The sequence below is a fragment of the Taudactylus pleione genome, unplaced genomic scaffold (genome assembly GCF_031769625.1).
Source record: "Taudactylus pleione unplaced genomic scaffold, aTauple2 ptg000019l, whole genome shotgun sequence".
NCBI classification, from domain to species: Eukaryota; Metazoa; Chordata; class Amphibia; order Anura; family Myobatrachidae; genus Taudactylus; species Taudactylus pleione.
The window spans coordinates 5,940,980-5,958,936 of NW_028284421.1; positions in this window are offsets into that span (position 1 = coordinate 5,940,980).

Sequence of the window (17,957 nt, forward strand, 5' to 3'; positions counted from 1 at the left end):
TTGGCGAATGCGCATTACGACCCATACCCATGCGCAGATGTGCGAACATCGCTCGGAACAAACGAGCGGCTGCTTACGAGCGGCTCTGAATCAGGCCCACAGAGTGATCAACGCATACGAAAGCAACTTATAAGTTGTAGATTCCTCAGAAGCAGCAAAAGATGGAATTAAAGTGATAATCTTTATTAGCCAACTAAGTAGACTTATAAGCTTTCCAGACTACTTGGGTTGTTTTGGTTTTTAACTATACTGTACCCGATTATATGATTTAAGTAATATTGAAAAGCTATTCAGTTAGCCAGTAAAGCTTTAACTCTAGAACTTTAACTCTAGAACTTCAATAGAATATTGAAAACATAATAACATGAACAACATTAAAACTGTGAATTTGTTTGGGGCCATAAATAGTTAATTTTATTCAGAGTTAATACACCTAAGCTTTAATAACAGTTAAATATTCCCCCTAGGCGATTACACTGGACGGATTCCCATTCAAACCCACTGGCAGGGAGCATTGAATCAGGAATCCTTCCTATCCACAGAAAACATCTGGCCGCATTCCTAGCCCAGCACATGCATGTGTCAGTGAATAGAAAAATCGCCTGCATTTACAGTATTAGGCTTTTATTCATATAGGCGACATTGTTATTGCGTTAGTATCTGGAGCTTAAAAAGACAATGCTGAACGATTTGATGCAAAAATGAAATTAAATTTTAGTGAGATCATATTTTCTATTTTAAACTGCAATTTCTGCCAGTTAAACTCTACAGTATATCAAATCAACATATGAAATGTAAATCACATGTACATAGGTTTTTGGTTGTATTTTACAGAAATCAGTACCGTTCACTACAAGGGTGGGGTAAATTTAGAAGCAACCAGATGCAAAACAAATTTTTCTATTTATTTCTACATAAAAAAGTACTGGGCATCGGCACTAAGATATCATTTGTGTGTGTGTTGTTGAGTGACATCATTGAGTCACAAGAATATGAGGATCACATAGGTAATGTCAAAGGATGGTATTCTCTAAATGTTATATGTTTCACATGAAACCGGAAGGTTTTACTTCATCTTTCAAATGTTCTCATGCATTTTCATCATTATTTTTTTATTAATTTACATCTGGTTGAAGTATGTCACCACATGAAATGGTTGGAAGCAGCTGCATACAGTAGTTGTTACATTGCAGTGGCTCCAGTACTGAGCATTGTGCCATGTACTGCCAGGGGCGCCGAGAGGGGAGGGAGCGGATACAGATTACCCGGGCCCGGGCTTCCTGAGGGGCCCGATGGGGGCCCGGGTCCGGTGCTGCTCTTCCCCTCACAGCAGCTCAGAGTGTGCTGAGCTGCAGTTGGAGACTGCTCATGGCTGCTTAGCAGTAGCCACAGCAGTCTCCTATGCCTGTGCGGGGGGAGCGATCACACTGATCGCACCCCCCTGGCTTTGCGCCAGGCTGAGGGGGCTCAGAGCTCCCCCCCTCCCCAGCGCGCGGCGCTGCAAATCTTTTTTTTTTCTCGCCAAGGGGGTGTGGCCACGCCTCCCGCGATTAGGCTATGCCCCCTATTACCAGGGCCCGCCACGGCTCTTGGCGGGCCTGTGTACTGCCTGTATGTGAATTCTACCATCATCGTCATCATCTATTAGAAGGTTAGATAAGAGGTACATTCTGCAAACTCACCAAGCACCTGATGTTTATCATGCTTGTGTTCATAGTCCACATACTGTATGTTACTTAAACAATATTGATCCTTATGATGTCTGGGTTTGTCACACTCCATATTTAAACTGGTTTGATGCATCTTACACACAACACATCCCTGTCAGTCTTTAGTGGACGAATTAGAGGTCTCTTTCAAAATTACAGTTTTTTGGTGTAAAACATTGGCTTCCCAATAAATTATCTACTGAGGAAGCCACTACAGATAAGAATACTAAATATAGATAGGGATCATTCAGAGATACACTAGTCTTATATGCTGGTATTTTGTCAATTGTAAGCTTTGACTCTGGGCCTGATTCAGATTTGGGAATAGAGAAAGAAAAAGCAAGTAACTTTACATCTTGGTAAAACCATGCTGCACTGCAGGTGGTGCAGATTTAAAATGTGCAGAGAGATTTAGGTGTTGGAAGGGTAAGTCCAAACTAACATCTAAATTGCAATGTAAACCTAAAGCATACTTGCCGACTTCTCGCTCCCTCCTTCTGGGAGGGAGCTGTCGGGCATTCTCTGCGAGGGGGCGGGTCATGGTAAAAAGGGGGCATGACCTGCAAATTACGTGATTTTGGTGGTGGAGCTTGGGCGTGACAGCGATCGCGTCATCGTGGCCCCACCCCCTATTCACAATTCCGATATTAATGGTATTGTGAAGTAGGGGGCGTGGTCACGATGACGCCATTCAGCGTGAAATGCGTCACCGGCCCCCTGGTGCCGGGGATTTACACTGTAACGGGAGGAAGTGGACGGGTCACTGGGAGGCTTGCCTGACTTTCCGGGGGGCTGGGAGCGGCACCCGATTTTCGGGAGGCTCCCGGCCGAATCGGGAGAGTAGGCAAGTATGACCTAAAGCTGTCCAGCATTTGTAGGCTACATGCAAAAGCAGCCAGGCTTTACCCACCATGCAAAATAATGTTTTTTTTTGTATTTGCACCAATTGTGATGGTTTGTCCAGGTGCACAGTAACTTGCTCTATCTTATACTATTTCCAAATATGAATCAATCCCTCTGGTTAGTGTTAAAAATGACCTCTACCAGTGGTAAAAACGTGCCATGTAATGCTAGAATATCTCTGAGAGACAGTGATTGTCTGTACTGTAAAGAACCTAAGTTAAATTTGCAATATGCATGTACCTTTTCAAGATAAAGATGTATAGTTATCATAGGGAGAAGAGCCTGGTAAAAGTGGTTGTTTTTACCGGAGATAGGGCTTCTCCATTTTTAACAAGTCCCACAGCTGGCAAAAGCTATAGCCGGGTATCGTCAGCAATAGTCTTTACTGACTGCCTCTGGCGATAACCCATCTCTTTGTTCTGAAACCAAACATTTTGAAACCCTCATTTAGATTATGTTTGTCCCAGGGCATCTGTGGAGCCTGGACAGTGTGCATCTCTACTGCGTGCATCTGGACTGTAGCGTCTCCAGAAGTAGGTAAGAGGTTTTTTTTTCTTTTAGCAAAGTCAAGTGTGTGAGGGGCTCGGAAGTGGGTATTGCAACAGGAGTGTGGTAGACCCTGCCCCATTGGAGCTTACAATCTAAATTTCCCCAACTCCAACTGCTGGTTGTCTCAGGTTGTCCTTGTTGGTTGGCCTTCTTACTCCTGGAAGTTGTCTCATGATTTACACCCATTGTTTGCCATGCATGATGAACTCACCTTATCTGATGGTGTCCTCATGAAGGTTCAATGGTTTGACATTCCTCATGCTCTTCAGAGTTTCTATGCCACTTAGATTCATCACCTGGAGTATGAAGCTATCAAGTGCAAATAATCAAAAGAGACCATTTTCTGGCCTTCCATCATCAGGTAAATGGGGTACTGGATGGAGAAAACTACAGGTACCAATACTTGAGGGGATTCCTCATGTGGTTTAAACTCCCATATTAGTAATTTCACAATGCAACAGCAAGATACTCCCTTGCAGCCTGCTACTGCACTATGACAGTGCGGAAACCTCTCTTAATGAATTTTAGAGGCATATTGCAAATGGCATACTGTGCTTCAAAGGGATTTAGTCGACATCCCGGCGTGCGGGATGCCGACAGTCAAGACTGCAGCATCTTTGGGGGTGTAAGCACTTGCATCTACTGTGTTTGATGGGATTATTATAATGAGATAACATGATGCTAATTTATAGAGTCATCTCCTGCTTTGCAGGCATGTGCACAACATTTTTCTCAACACAAAAGCCCTTAACTTAACCATCACCTCTGAGGTCCCAGGAACCTTTTCTCATTCCTACACCTATCATGTCCCTCATTACCCTCATTGCAAATATAAAGATGAAATGAGTAAAGGAGGTGAGATACCAAGACTGAACTCCTTATGATAGAGCACCACATTTGTTCAGTACATAATTACATAAAACTGCTCCTCAAATACAATATCCTCATAGATCTTCTATCTCAGTTCCTTACATACAGCAGTGGTGGGCCACCCCCACACATCTGATAACAAAATGTCATGAAGAAGAGGCTGGGACCAGGAAACGGAGAGGAAATTTAAGTGCAGACAGCTTTAAGACTGCTCACCAGGCTACAGGGTGCCTTTCAAGGCACCATTATTATTATCATTATTATCATTTATTTATATGGCGCCACAAGTGTTCCGCAGCGCCTTACAAAGTACATAAACAAATAAGTAACCAGCGACTTACAATACAATACAATGCAGGACACGGACATGGGCAATAAATGCAAGCCAAATGCAGGTGCCAACAGGGCAACAAAAGTGCCGCCTCTACAGCCTTGCGCCCTGGCCGGTGGCACAGCTTACACATTCCTAGCTATGGCCCGGCTTATGTATGCCCTCACTGTCATTGCCTCATAGTTACCTCATCCATATCACATATGTTTATTTATCCTAAAATATATGTAACATTTATAATTCTCTAATGAAGTAACCTGCTGCTTTATTTTAATAAAATGCACTATACTAATATATGAATAAATTCCTGCAATTAATAGCTGCACAAATGGTCAACTCTAATGTCATTGCTTATAATCTAAGCCCTGATGTCAATCACTGTGCATCAGGATAACATACATTTTATAAATAATGTACTCCTTAACGTAAATTATTATATTAGAAGTCAATTCAGATTTCCTGCAGTCTTGTGACTGGACATGGTCACTGAATTCATCTGTGACATCTAATATCTTAACAATTTACACTCAGTAGGGTGTACATTATTCCATATATACTGTGCATAATGAAATAAACAGCATGTTTGCAAGCCCTCTAGATATGGAAGGAAAAAGAAGAAAAATAAAATTGAAACTATGAAAACTCCATTTAAGAACTTTGTACTGGAGATGGTACAGACAAGAAAGCATTCTATTTGGACCAGCAACATGCGTTGTCATGGAAGTCTGATAAAAATACAAAGGGTTGCTTGAGTTAAGAATGTAATGTATCAGCTGCTAACAGAACAAGTCTGTTGAAACAAGAGGAAAACATAGGGAGTGACAGAAGAAAGATTAAAGTGATGCAATGTAATACTCTTTGGCATTGACGTGGTTATGTGTTGTGTTCTCCATTGGGAGAAAACATATAGGATGATTTGCCATCTCTTTAGTTCTTTGTGACTTAACCTCCGCTTGATCTAACAGAAATTCTGAAACTGCACCAAGAATCACTAAACAACTCACGAAAATTGATCCAAGCGCTGAAAAGAATATTTGTCCAGAAATGTCTCTGCTGAAACTATACTTGTATTTATTAGCTTCAAGTTTCTCAATTGAGTATTAAAACAATTGTTGTTGACTGTAATTACTGTTAAGCGCTGATTTTCTTACACAACATTATAGGCTGAAAGTTACTATGCTTTGGAAACCTCTCCAGATCTGTTTTCCCCCAGTAATAATAATAATAAAAAATAATAGCAAAATGCTGCTTAGATTTCTAAATTTGTTTTTTGACTTGTTCTTGATATGCTTCATTTATGGAGCCTCGGGCAATGATAAATAGAGGCTTACCTAAGTCATTGGAAGTGTAAGGTCAATGCAAGTACAAACCTAGCCAATCTCTAGCCAACTGTTTTTATGATACCGCTATTTTATGTATTATGTACTGTTGTTGAAAATGATGCAGCTCATTACTTATAGTCGTTTAAGTTGACATAACATGGTTACAAATGTAACTTACTTCTGGCAAGATCAGATTTATTTTTAATGAATTCTAGAAGGCGACTGAATAGGCTATCATACCGACCTGGTTAGTCCTTCCTGTTATGGCACATTTGAAAACTACATCAACTCCTAGAATCCGCTGGAGAGTGCTTCACCTATAACAGCGACCATTTTCCCATAGAGAAAGATACTGTCACTGGTACTTAGATGCCACCAGGAGCTAAACTATAGATAATAGGAACTGATGTTGGAAAGTGGGTGGCTGTAGGGAATGAAGTTGAAGTAGATAACAAGCAGCAGGGTACCTGAGTCATATGTAATGCAGAAATACAGTTTTCTGTAGTGAGAAATGCTGTCAGGCTGAAGTACTAAACACTGCAATCAGGTGTAATGCAGGAGTGCTGATTGCAGCAGTGAGAAATGCTGGCAGATACTGGAGTTGCTGAAAACTGCTGATAGACCAGCATAGACTGGAATCCCAGAGGAAAAGAAATGCTGAATATTGCTGCTAGACCAGTGGCGGATGCTACCTAGGGGCTGCGAGACTGCACCCCCCCAGTAAAAATCTGCTACTGTGAGTCCCAAGTGAGCTCCAGTCCTGGCTCTGGCACACCCCACTCACCGACATGATCAATGCAAAGCAGGGCAGGCACAGCAGTCTGGCAGTCTCAGGGAAGGAAACTCCTCCCCCTGTGGGTTTGCCAGTCTGGAGTGTGATAGCACAGTAAGAGCTTCCAGCAGGAAACATGCTCTGTGCTAATCACTGGCTGGCTGTAATGTGCTTCAAGGGACTGCACAGTGTGCAGCCCTAGAAGCTGTTATACTCCAGTGTTTTTTTTTACATTACTTTAACGAACCTGGCTTCTGCGCATGCACAATACAAGATTAAAGACTCTGATCAATGCTGACCTAAGTTGCAGCCCATGCAGCCCCCTGAACTGGAAAAGGTAGGAACTGCCTAGGGGCATTTCTATAATTGGTGCAGGGTGTGCGGGGCACATGGGTCCAGGGGGGGCCACACTGCACACCCTGTGCCCATATTTTGAATACTTACCACTCCGCCGCTGGAGTCCCACGTTGCCGCCGGTATCAGCGCTGTCAAAATCGCCTGGAAATTTTTCCCTGCATTTTGAGCATGCGCAGTAGGGAAAACACTGGGAAAATGGCTGCTGTGCTATTTTCCCAGTGACCTGCACATGCACTGTAGACTCTAGGCACACTCTAGTGCCCAGAGTTTACCAATGCGGTGCTGCGTTCAGTGTGCAGCCGGCCGCTTAATGAAAGAGGAGGGAGCCCCGGACAGAGACTGCACACAGGCCCCCTCCTCTCTTGAAACGCCACTGGAACCACCACTCTGGTAGACACAACACAGGCTGGAACCATGAAATAAAAAGGATCAGCAAAGGCAGGAGCACTGCAGGTCAGGATCAATGCAGGACAAAGACACTATAACTGTTCATGGGGTCTATTTACTAAGCAGCAGTGTTAGGAGAAAAGTGATAAGAAAGTGATAAGGTACCAGCCAAGCAGCTCCCAACTGTCATTTTTCAAACACAGCATGTCTCCTAACGCTGTTTAGTAAATAGACCCCTATAACTTTTACCTTAGCAGGCATACAATCACCTTGTCCGCTGAAACAAGACCCCTAATTTGCATAACACGCTGCAGCTGCCAGGCTGTAAGGGGAGACAGCGGGGAAAAAGTGTCTCGGCAAGAACCGGGACCAGGAGACAGTGTCCTGGTCAACTAGTAACGGCAGCGGGGCCATGTGCGCTGTCGCAGCCAGTGCGTCGGTTCATAACACTTTAATGATTAGTGTTACAATTTTGTTTACCTAATAGCCTCTGACTGGAGTGCCATTTTGGGGGTGGAGCGGGGGTATGGCTGGCCCATGTTTTTTGGGAGGGACAAGGTCAGGGATGCAGATTTCCTGGTCTTGCACGTGACCAGGACCCGGTCAGTCTGTGGTAAGCTTCAGCAATGGTTGCGATGGTGATTCAGTCGCAGCACTGGGATCACAGATACAGCAAGGTGATGTTTGTTTCCCACACACAGCTCCTGCTGCATTAGCATTCTCCATTGACGGAATTGCACAGCCGCCTGTGTGCGGCTCTGCAATTCTGTCCATCTCTGAATCAGGCCCGTTTGATTTAAACATCTGAACATTTTTTACCTGTAAGATTTGTGATTGGCAGAGTTGTGGTCATCAAAAAGATTCAGTATTAGCAAGCTAACAAGCATCAGAATAAAATAGTGAATAGATATAAACCTATGCAAGGCTGCATTCGCACGCAGCCAGCTGATGTTTGCAATCTGCTCATGCATATAAGATGCAGTGCGAGTGCGCGAACCGCCAACAGCGATCGGAAAGCAATCGCAGTGAGCACACAGAGCCTTCACACAGTGATTGACAGGAAGTGACCATTTGAGGGTGAATACAGGGGGTGGTCAGAGAAACACAGGCATGCCTGGGCATATAAACGCCATGGCAGGGGCGTGCATAATTAAGTCCCTGCGATAGCATACGCTGGCAGAGGTCTAGATGGCTACAGGAAGTTTAGCAGTTTCTGCGGTAGGGTCGCCACAACTGTGCGGATGGTTCTGATATTACTCGACGGTACCGATGTTTTCGCTGACTTGCGGATACATGTCATGGGAAGTGGGCATGCTTTATACAGTGATGGGCGTCTTGGTATAGTGCTGCGGTTGCCATGCAATTGCATGCATTACGTTAGGGTTAGTGGGGAGAGGGGAGGGAAGGGGAGGGTTAAAGTACTACTTACCAGCCGGTGTTGAGATCTCCTGCTGTCGGGCTTCTTGTGTCGGGATTTGAACAGCCGCTGGTATTACATACTGATTCTGTGTATTGATGTACAACAATAGAACAATGCATACAATCTGAATGCATGGTGAATACTGAGAGCACAATTCTCATTGTTTTAAATATATCCTATCTGCAGTGCAGTTGAGCCACATTGAATATACAGTACCACAAGGGAAATTTACAATTTATCAGCATAGCACCAGCATATTACAATTATGAAGTACCATGAGTATAAGCCCTTTATGCACAACTGCAAGGGAGGCAAAACCCCTCAGCTATGCATTCATGACTGATCAGCGTAACATAGGTGTACAGAGCCTCCCCTGAGCATAGGTTACCTAGGTACTTGCCTACGACGACCTAGTTCTAGTGGTGGCACCCAGGGATACAGCTGTAGGGGGCAGACGAGGCACGTAGCCCGAGTGGCAAAGGGAGGGGGAGCCACGGTTCCATGATCAATTATCACCCTTCAAATATGCGGTACAGCGCAGGCTCGGAGTGCAGGGAGGAAAGGGATGTGGATCTGGGAGGAAGACACAGACAGGCTCGGAGGAGATGGGAGGTAGGTCAGAGAGATAAGATAGGTGGGCCGGAGGAGGGGCGGGTGGAGCCTGGAGGACACTACAACTCCTTTTTTGTGTTAAATACATAAATATGTGTACTCATTTATGTACCAAAGGGGTGTGCGAGCGGCGCTGTTGCATGGTGGCACCGTCGCTGCCCTATAGTCCCTGCATCTGGCCAGCAGGGTGCCTGGAATGATACCCTCTGGACGTTCCAGACATGGACACCGCAACCTATACAGCACACCAGGATATCCTGAGGGTGCTCCGGAAACTGCTGTTCTTCTGGGCACTGGTTGGCACAGTGCGCTGTAACACCCAGTTACAGTGCTGCCAATGGACATATATACAAAATAAATAGTAAATAGTAAATCACAAAGAGAACAAACAAAGAAATGCTAAACTAAAACATTATATATACAGTATAACGGGCAACCATTGCATGGGTTTGAACTCAATTTAATCATTTAATATACACTATGAAGGAATTAAAACATGAACATACTCTGTCATTTGTTTTATAGTTCAGTGTCATTTAGCCAAAACACAAATTACCCATCCCCAATAAATTATAGACCAAAGCAATGTAAAAGGACTGAAACAAAGTACACAGACAGAACCTCAATCACCTTGAAAATAGGAAAAGGTCATATATACGTGTGACATGGAAAGAAAATATGCCATTCAAGTGGTTTTCCTTTAAGGTTAAAAAAACATTTCAACAAAGTGCTGAATACACTTTATGCCATCACTAATTTCCTGGCAACAGTTCACAATACAACTAAGATATTTATTATTATATACTCAATATCTTGAGCTGGAAACTGCTTTTAGAGGCACATCCATTCACGTGTGTATATATTAGGGATGTGCGCCGGACCATTTTTGCCGGATTTGGATTTGGATTTGGTTCTAATTCGTCGTCCGGCTTTGGATTTGGATTTGGATTTGCCAAACTGCGGTGACTGGCTTTGGATTTGGATTTGGATTTGGATTTGGATTTTTTTACAAAAATTTACAAAAAAAGCTAAAATCACATAAATTGGTCTTTTTTTTCTTCCTAGAGTATTATTAACCTCAATAACATTAATTTCCAGTCAATTTAGACCATATCACAGCTTATAATATTGTTTTCAACATTATTGGCCAAAGGTTGCAGTGAGCTGACTGGTTACTAAGCGACAAAGCAGCGGCACAACGACACCACAGTATAAAGCACATCTATGACACATTGCCACACAGCAGTGGCAGAAATGAAAAGTAGTGCACACACCCAGTGGGGTACGGCCAGCAGAGTCACAGTACTTGTTTACAAAGTGGGCTACGGCCCTAGGAGTCACAGTGCACAATCTTATTAGCATTACACCGCACATAGGGCCTGATTCACATTACACCATAAAGTAGTGTCTCTTATTTATGTTACGACACACAGTAGTGCCCCTTTTACACAATGCCCACAGTAGTGACCCTTTTACACAATGCCCACAGTAGCGGTGTCCCTTACACAATGTCCCCCAGCAGTGGTGCCCCCTATGCAGTCCCCTTAGTAGTAGGGTCCACTATGCAGTGCCCCCAGTAGAATGCCCCCCAGTAGTATGCCCCCCATTAGCAGCCCCCCCCCAGTAGTATGCCCCCCATTAGCAGCCCCCCCCAGTAGTATGCCCCCCATTAGCATGCCACCCAGTAGTATGCCCCCCCAGTAGTATGGCTCCCCCAGTAGTAGGCTGCCCCAGTAGCAGGCCCCCCCAGTAGTAGGCTGCCCCAGTAGTAGCCCCCCTGTAGTATGGGCCCCCCCTGTAGTATGGCCCCCCCTGTAGTAGGCTGCCCCAGTAGCAGCCCCCCCAGTAGTAGTAAGCCCCCCCAGTAGCAGGCCCCTCAGTAGTATGGCCCCCCCAGTAGCAGACCCCCCCAGTAGTATAGCCCCCCCCAGTAGCAGGCCCCTCTGTAGTATAGCCCCCCCAGTAGTATAGCCCCGCCTAGTAGCAGACCCCCCCAGTAGTGCAGACCCCCCCAGTAGTATAGCCCCCCCCCAGTAGCAGGCCCCTCTGTAGTATGGCCCCCCAATAGTGCAGATCCCCCCCAGTAGTATGGCCCCCCCAGTAGCAGACCCCCCCCCAGTAGTATAGCCCCCCCCAGTAGCAGGCCCCTCTGTAGTATGGCCCCCCCAGTAGTATTGCCCCCCCCAAGTAGCAGACCCCCCCCAGTAGTGCAGACCCCCCCCAGTAGTATAGCCCCCCCCAGTAGCAGGCCCCTCTGTAGTATGGCCCCCCCAGTAGTATAGCCCCCCCCAGTAGCAGACCCCCCCAGTAGTGCAGACCCCCCCCCCCAGTAGCGCCCCCGGACCTTTGACAAGTAAAATAATAAAAAAAATAAAACTTACCTGTATCCCCGCTCCCGCGCCGTCCGCTCTGTCACACGCTGAGGAGGGAGACGGAAGACGGAGCTCATGTGTGAGCTCCAGCCGGCTCCCTCCGTGCAGCAGCCAATGAGAGTCTGTGTGACTCTCATTGGCTGCTGTAACAAACACACAGCTGCCGCTGGCGGCTGTGTGTCTGTGTCTGTGTAGGGCAGAGCGCTATCACTGCGCTCTGCCCTACACGCGAGGAGACCTGATGTCGGATTCTCTAGTGAGAATCCGACATCAGGCGGCCGCCGTTCGGCCCCGAACGGGGATCCGAGTCAGGCGGTGAACACCCGAACAGGGTTCGGGTGGACTCGGATCCCCAATGTTCGGAGCGGTTCGGATTCCACAGAATCCGAACCGCTCATCTCTAGTATATATATATATATATATATATATACATACAGTATATATATTTTTAATAAACTCGTTTATACGATCTTCAGCAACAATTTAAATGGAAACTATGGCTTTTATACAAGTACTACTGGGGCAAAAAAAGATCTCTGTTCTTAGTGTCACATACAGTACATGAAGATCAGCACACACACTAATTGCATTTCTGTCTTCTGTGACTGTGACAGAGGTAAGAAGTGTGAGAAAAAATAAAAAATGAAATAAAAACATGATACTTTGACATCAGATCAAGGCTACATGAGCCAGTCTGGTTTGCATATGCTGGAATTTTGTACTAAACATGTACTAGTACTACTCTTTCAATCATTTGTCTAACATTACGCTTGAGCTATTCTCCTACCAATTACAATGTCTTTTGTTTTCGAACGTTTAAAAAATACCTCCATCACTAACATTTAGGTCTATAAATATTTTCCATCTTGTTCTCATTTCTCCAAGTTGTGTGTATTACGAGCTTCAGACCCTACAAATGATTGTAGTACTATAATCTAAGGTATTTGAAGCACTTTAAACTACGTTAAAGCTTTTTGATTAAGATTACATTTCTAGGTTTGTTTCTGTTTTTTTAAATGGGATTTAAAAAATTGTGCATTACCTCTTCCCTCATGTGCTTCTTTACATTTTCTTCTACTCTTTACTCCCCATAAGGGCACCTAACACGTCTCTACCAACTCCCTGCTGCTTATTGTGAGTGCTTTAATCACTATTTCAGCAATGTATATAAGTTGTGTCCTTGTCCTGCACTGTAATGTACTGTAAGTTACTTGTTTCTTGTTCACCTATTAGTTCTATGTACTATGTAAGGTGCCGCGGAACACTTGTGGCGCCATATAAATAAAGGATAATAATAATAATAATAATAATAATAATAATACAGGCCTGATACAGCAGCGGACACTAATGCTTCCAAAGCTTAGCCGAGCATAGGGACATCCGCTGCTGCCTTCACATATCCGTCTGACAACGTTTAACAGCGTAACCATCGGTACAATCAACATACATCGGGCAGTCACGCAGCATATAAGTCAAGTCTATATATATATATATATATATATATATATATATATATATGTCACATACAAGCAGTGGCAGAACTCCCGGAGACAATGGAGTAATTTGCACCTGGGGGGCACCTGGCTCCATTGTCACCTGGCTGTCCCGGGCACTGCTGCGGAGCTGCATGGAGAAGGAGCACCGCTGATCGGCGCTCCACCACCATTGGCGTAACTACGGAGGGTGCAGTCGCACCCCCTGCACCCTCCATTTGCCGGGCGCCTGCTGATTTTGTTACCAGCGGGCACCCGGCTCCTTCTCCCCCCCCGGCGATAGCCGGAGGACGGAGCTCACCCCTGAGCTCCGGCTTCCGGGTCTCGCAGTGCACTATGGGAGTGACGTCACTCCCATAGTTCCGAGGAGCGGGTGCCGGGGACGGACGGCAGCAGGCACTGGAGCGGGGTTTAAGGTAAGTATTTTTTTTTTTTATGCGCGGGGGGGGCACTACAGGGGGCTTACTACTGGGGGCATTACAGGAGGCTTACTACTGGGGCGCATTACAGGGTGCTTACTACTGGGGGCACTACAAGGGGCTTATTACAGGGGGCACTACAGTGGGCATTACTGGAGGCACTGCATAGGGGACCATTACTGGGGGGCACTACATAGGCGGGCACTGCATAGGGGGACCACTACTGGGGGCATTGTATAAAAGGAACTGCATAGGGGGGCGGCGGCAGCTTGGGCTGGCATAGGTGCTGGGGGGGTGGTACATTTTAATTTGGGGGATGGGGGGCACCAACATTTATCTTGCCTCCGGGCATCTGGGATGAAGTTACGTCACTGCATACAAGGCCCTCTCTAACTCTACTGCTACCTACATCTCCAACCTCATCTCCTTACATACTCCATCCTGCTCACTCTGGTCTGCCAATGACTGTTACCTCTCCTCCACCCTGGTTACTTCATCTCATGTTCGTATCCAAGATTTTGCCCCCCATCACTAGAATGAGCCTCCTCACTCGATCAGGCTCTCCCCGACCTTGCAGAGCTTCAAACATGCACTGAAAACCCACCTGTTCATCAAAGCGTACCCTTCCATCACATAACCGTGTCACCATGTCTCTGTCCCTCCTGCCTCAGCCATCTCTACCTCGCTTATTTCCTACACTCAGGTCCCTCTCTACACACTCATGCCATCTGTCTCCCCTAGATTGTAAGCTCCTAGGAGCAGGGTCCTCCTCCCCACTGTCTCACAGCCTTCTTCTCTAGCACTTCTATGACAGCCTTCACCTTCCCAGCTGTATTGTGTATGGAGAATTGTGTTGCTAATTGTTGCTTGTGCTCTGTTTATCATTTGGTTACTGTATTGTAATGTAATGTTCTGTGTACCCTTTACTGTATGTATGGCGCTGCGGACCACTTGTGGCGCCCTATAAATAAAATGTAATAATAATAATATAAAGTCTAACCAGCCGCAAACACTGCAGCTTTCTTGACACGCAAAGAGCTCTCATGCTATGAAGGCGATCTCAATAGCTAAATTATGCGCGCCCATGAAACAGCGTTTAAATGGTCAGACACGCCTGTGCTTTTCTAACCACACCCCCATTACCATCCCAAAATGCTGACTACCTGTCACTCACTGTGCGAATGGTTCCTCTGTACGAATGTAATCGCAATGCAATCGCTGTGTGAGCGCTGTTGGCATACCACATGCACAATAGCAAACAATCGCTTGAACTGCAAAACTGTGGGCATTGCATCTGCTGCTGATTCAGGCCCTAAGTTTGGATAAATAAGTAGATATATGTGCAGAGTAGTACCTCATGTTTTCATTTTATTCTTGGTTTTGTGTATAAAACAATCTTGGTGCTTTCAATTTGACAAAAGCTTTCCCAATGTGGTTTGGTTTTAGATTTCGGTGAAATAATTTTAAAGCCTGTATTTTGGAGCCGTTTTTATTCCTAAATTAAAATTTATACTATTGACCTTCATTTACAGCAAATTCTGTAATGATCACCTACGGCCCTTTGCCTGTCCTGTGCAGAGTCAAAGAACCACAGTACCCTGATTTTGTGCAGTTTGTTATTAAATATCGGATACAGCCCCTCACACAATACCCTGCAAATATAGCCACTTGTACTGTACAACAAGAATGTGTATTGTTTTGGGAGTGTGTCTGTGTGTGGGAGGGGTTGTTGCACACAGTAAAACTGCACAGCAACCTTTATTTTTGGAGATTGCTATCAGAGATGTGAAGATGCTGTCCCTCACACAACAATACCCTATTGTTGTAAACACTTGATTTTAAGAAGGATTATTTGTTTTCTTACAACTAAACATTGCTTTAATGTGCATAGTGACCTGTCCACAGCAGCCTTTTGCTTTCAGAGATATGATGATACTGATCACCACAAAACATTACCCTGTTATAGCCACATGGATTTGGAAAAAAATATATATATTTTTGCTTTCAACTATATTTTTTGGTGCATTAATGCACACAGTTAAATGCTCACAGCAGCCTTTTTGTAATCATAGATGTGACATATTGCCACTCATACTGTATATTTGGCTTTTACTACAACAATAAAAAATTATGTTTTGTCTCGCATTTAGATCCGGATTTTAACAGGGACTGTTTGACTCTGGACCCCAAACTTAACTTCTAAGGGATTTTAAAAGAAAATTCTGACCCAAACTCCATCTTAAATTTAGGGATGTGCGTCGACCCTGTGTTTTGCCTTTGTTTTTGGATCTGTATCTCCTTCGTGTTTTGGATCTGGATTTGGTTTTGCTAAAAACTCCCATGCGTTTTGGTTGTGGATCTGTATTTTCTTTAAAAAATTTATAAAAACTGCTAAAATCACATAATTTTAACTTTTTTTGTACCTACAGTATTATTAACCTCAATAATGTAAATTTCCACTCATTGCCAGTCAATTTTGACCACCTCACAGCAAAGTTTACATCCAGTTTAGGCCCAAAACTTGCACCAGCCTAGCTGGCTGACTAAGCTAAGTGGCAGCAGTGGGTGTCACAAATTCGTGGCAGTTCAACACCCAACATGGCACATGAGGAAACATATAACTTCTTTAATCAAGAGGCCTGAGGGGGATGAAGTATGTATGTAGTTGAAGGCAGGGAAAGGAAGGGTTGATTCATAGTAAATTGAATTTAATTTTCTGATTCCGAAGCAAATTTATGAGAGAGGAGGGGAGAACATGGGTGAATAATATGTCCCTTATTTTGCCCACAAAATCAACTTGGTGGCTCAGAATATTTTTTTTTAAACTAAAGGGGCATACAGGAGATGCTATCTGTGGCCATAAACAGTTAAGGACATTTTCAACATTCAGTAACTGCATGTCAAAGATTGCAGCAGCTGTGGCAGTTCAACTTCCAACATGGCACATCAGGAAACAAATGTTTTTATTATTCAAGAGGCCTGAGGGAGTTGGAGTATGTATATAGTTGTAGGCAGGGCAAGGAAGGTTTGATTAGTAGTAAATTGAATTTAATTTTTTGATTCTGAAGCAACATTTATGAGGGAGGACGGGAGGGGAGTAGGGGAGGCATTTACAAAAAAAATATTTCAATCATTCACATCAGTCCTTTCCCCATAAGAATCCTTAATCACTAGGCCTGCTGCTGCTGGAAGTGGATGTTCATCCCAGTAGGGAACCAGAAACACTACTAGTACTAGTTTAAAAAAAACTATTGACTGATAAACCTTTGCAAGGGGGAGCAAGTATGACAGCAGTCACCCAGTTACACAGCAGATCACTGACGCCATAACAACTATGCTGGTATTAGATGTGCGCCCAATATCCGCCAATATGCAGTCTGTTTTAGACAATTAATCGAGGATGTTAAAAAAACTTAGTGTCCTCCAAAATGTTATTGTACCCATTGTCCACTTAACCACAGATACAGTATGTGGACAAGCGGAACAGAGCAAACGCAAGATTACATGACTTACAGCCCACTGGGTGGGTGCATTGCCTTCAGCGGCATACTGCTGACAAACTTTTAGAAAAACTCAAGGAAGTCATTGCAAAATGGCTTACCCCGCTTAGACTCTCCTCAGGATTTGTGATTTCTGACACCACCAGTATTGTGAGAGCATTACAGCTGGGTGAATTCCAACAAATCCTACGTTTTTCTCACGTAATCAACTTGGTGGTGCCAATATTTTAAAAATGACAGGGCCGTGCAGGAGATGCTCTCTGTGGCCCGAAAAATGTCTGGACATTTTAGCCATTCAGCAGGAGCATGTAAAAGATTGCAGCACCCATCACACACCACTGCCACCTATACCATCTATAAGGTCTGCCAATACTAGCTACATACTTCATCAGCTATTCTGGAACCAGTAGTTTACTACTAGGAGGTGAGTAAATAGATTTGATACCAGGTGATGTTTGGCAGATCAGATTAGCAGCTTTAAGTAGTGCCATAACATTAGCTTGTGACTCTCCTAGGACTGTAGAAAAAGAGATAGTACTCTCCTTGTTGGGGCACTTTTCCACCAAATATAAATTGGTATGTTAAACATAAAACTAAACCTTCATTAATAAATTACAATTGAGAGACATCTCACAAATAACACAAAAGACAACATACAGATAAAAATGCAGGAACTAGTATAATATATCATTGTAATATTGAGAGGTCAGTGATCATAATTCTGGGTCATAGTCGTGCTGAAATAATACACAATTACCTCGGCCCAGAATATACTAATTTCTATTTGGTGGAAAAAGTGCCCCAACAAGAGAAGTACTGTCTTTTTCTACAATCCTACTTGCTCGTTTTTACTCTCATGGGAGCACCTCTGTGATTGGAGTTGGAGTCGGACTAAGGGTATCTATCTATACATAAGAATTACTTTCATGGAGTATTTCCAC